Source organism: Nycticebus coucang, chromosome 1 (genome assembly GCF_027406575.1).
Source record: "Nycticebus coucang isolate mNycCou1 chromosome 1, mNycCou1.pri, whole genome shotgun sequence".
NCBI lineage: Eukaryota > Metazoa > Chordata > Mammalia > Primates > Lorisidae > Nycticebus > Nycticebus coucang.
Genome location: NC_069780.1, coordinates 176,249,732 through 176,253,105, shown reverse-complemented (window position 1 = coordinate 176,253,105; position 3,374 = coordinate 176,249,732). Strand labels below are relative to the sequence as shown.

The following is a 3,374-nucleotide window of genomic DNA, read 5'->3' as shown; positions in this document are numbered from 1 at the left end:
TAATTTACATTCACATTAATCTTTAAAATTTTATTATATCCCATGGAATGACCTGGAATTTTCTTTTTCATTTAAATAATTATTCTTAAATTTCAATAGACTTGGGGTTATCAGTGGTTTTTCTTTGCATAGATGAATTGTACAGTGGTGATGTCTTGGTTTTTAGTGAACCTGTCTCTCAAATATCCCTGTTCTCTTCACTTAACATTACGATTGACCAGCCGGCTTGGCTCACACCTGCAATCCTAGCACTCTGGGAGGCTGAGGTGGGTGGATTGCCTGAGCTCAGGAGTTTGAGACCAGCCTGAGCAAGAGAGAGATTCTGTCTCTACTAATAATAGGAAAACTAGCTGAGTGTTGTGGTGCACGTCTGTAATTCCAGCTACTAAGGAGCTGAATCAAGAGGATTGCGCAAGCCCCAAAGTTTGAGCTTGCTGGAGTTATGATTCCATGGCATTCGAACAGGGCAACAGAGGGAGACTCTGTCTCAAACAACAACAAAACAAACAAACAAAAAACACATTGTTTGATGTGTAAAAATAATATATTAGGGTTCTAAAATATTCACACTATACTGAGAAGGAGTAAAGATAGCATCCTTTCAGCTTTATTATAACTTATTAGCATAATCCCCCACCAATGGAGAATGAAATTTATCCCTATCAAATTAGTAACTGTATCTGATGTTTTCAAGAGCCCCTTAAGTAATAGTCACTCTCTCCTATTTCACCTTCATCTTCCTGGTCTCTCTCAGAGATAGTGTTGGCTTTCCACAACTGTGTCATACACCAGAACAGGCTTCCTGAGCCATGCTGTCTACAGGTCTGCTGGCCTCTGTCACTTATATCTTGGGATCTTGTACATCCCCTTAGCATAAGTGGACCAGTAGCATAACTTCCAACATAGTCTCCCTGAGGTTTGAAAATCACAGATCCATACTGATGCCATGTGCTATGGTCACCGCCTGTAGATAAATGTTTTTAAATATGACTAAACCCTTACTTCACTCGTTATCAATTTAAGGACCTAAAAATTTGAATGTAAACATGAACCTCATCTAACAAATGCAAACATTGTAACCTAATCATATTTATCCTGATATTATTCTGAAATAAAAATAATGAATATCATTGAACGTAAAACATAAAACAATATAACATTCAGCAAAGGATTTGAAAGATTATGCATTTGTTATTCAGACAGAAAAAGTTTTTTTGTAAATAAACAAGAAAACCAAAATCCATAAGAGAAAAGTTATAGTTGACTTCACTAAAGTAATTTCACATTCTATAGTCCAATGTTTTCATGTACAACTTTCTAAGATAATAGAAATGTTCTATATCAGAACAGTCCAACATTGTAGCAAATAGCCACATATTGAACACTTGAATTGATAATGTGACTATGATAACAAAGTTAGCAAATAGATACTATATTGGAAAACACTTAAAAAATGTTACCAAAATCCTCATTAAATTGGTAGGAAAATGGACAATGCAGTGTGGTAAATGCAAATTATTTGAATAATATTTTATAATTCACAGAAAGAAAATGAGGTAGAAAATTAATAAATGAAAAGAAGGTCAACCTTTATAAAATTTAAAGAAGTCATATTGAACTAATTATTCATCACTTCTCACTCATTAAAGTAGGGAAATAATACACTTGATCTTAGCCAAAAGGCCGAGAAGCAATAAAGTAGGGAAATAATAAAACAAAATGCATAATATTATACATAATCAACAAGGACTGGAGAGAAAAATGTTTTTTTGTCACTTCTTTTGTACATGGTAATGTTACAACTTCTTAGAAGCCAGTGTGCTATTGTGTTTTAACAAAACTTGTATGTAACTTTGACACAGAAAGTTCACCAATCATATTCCCAGGAATCCCTCTCAAAAGCAAAAGTAACAGTCATGGTAGTAAAGGTACAGAGCTAATGTCCTGAAATCAGTTAACATAAAACAAAATTTTAAAGAGTGAACACTTATTAACTAATGAATTGAATCAACTTCATGTACATTAATATACTTAAAAATTGAGGTAACTCTAGGAAGATTGAATTTAGACCTAAAGAAAAAAGTAATTATCAGAAAAATATATAATCCATCCCTGTTATTATAACACAAATAATGACAAATATCCAAGTTTGGGCACTGGACAGACCAGCAACATGGAACTACCCACAGGTATAGAAAATACACACACACACACGCACACACATGAACAGCCTGTACTTATGGGTAAATTTTGGACTATTCAAATTTTCTCTCACTTCTGAATCAAATTTGTCAAACTATATTTTCTTTAAAATTATCACATTTATTTTGTATTTTAAAGACATCGATATGTGCATGTGTGTGTTTAAACTTATTAAACCTACTCAGGACATGCAATTATTATTAGTGAGAGCAGGTTCATATGTACATTCCTGTTGGAGCCTTCATTAGACTTGACATTACTTTTGTTTTTTCCAAATGAATAATTTTTGTTCATAGAGATCAAGTATGACTTTTTTTTTACTTACTTTCTGCTGTAATTATTCCCATATATTAATAATTTCATCAGTGGGGTAGATGAATGCTCCACAATAATTGTCCACTATGCATCATCATTTATAAATAAGTAAAAATATGCTAGAAATCTAAAGAATCTATGCAACCTATAATAACAACTTTAAAATATGTTGACATGTAGGGGTTCTGACATTATTGACATTAATCTTTAAAAAGTAAGTTGAATTTTGTTAAACTATTTTAATATTAAATGTATGTTGCATGATGTCATTTGAGATATGACATATTATTGGTATCCAGTTTAGTATAATTATATGCATTTTATATATATTTTTCATTTATTCTGTATGTATATATATGTTTTATATATATATGACATATTATTGGTATCCAGTTTAGTATATTATATGCACTATAGATACATATACATTTTCTCTTATTCTGTATGTATATATATGTTTTGTATGCATTATATAGCTGGAAGGACTTTTTTCAACTCTTGTTATGTACTAATCTATCTAACTCTGTAGAAAAAATGTTTCAATAAAGAAAGAAAATAATAAAGTGTATATTTATTTGATAGTTATAAAATTGAAATAAGCAGTTATCCAAGGGTAATTGCTAAATATATTTTATTATAATAGGACTTGTACCCTAGAATTTGCATTTACTAAATATTTTCTCTCAGACATTAACACAGAAATGTGTATTCTTATGTCATTCTAAAAACAAAAGAGGGAAAAACAGAGCTCATTTAGAGATAAAGAAATTAGGGAAAATGGAATAATAATGAACTAGAGGATGCAGGTGAAAGAAGATGAATTAAAAGTTCTTCATATAATAGGCAAAAAAAGGATC

At 31.0% G+C, this 3,374-nt stretch overlaps 1 pseudogene; it reads right to left on the bottom strand.

The window, feature by feature from the left end:
* Positions 1 to 1,577: 1,577 nt before the first annotated feature.
* LOC128591723 (uncharacterized) lies at positions 1,578 to 1,695 on the bottom strand (annotated as a pseudogene).
* Positions 1,696 to 3,374: the final 1,679 nt, after the last annotated feature.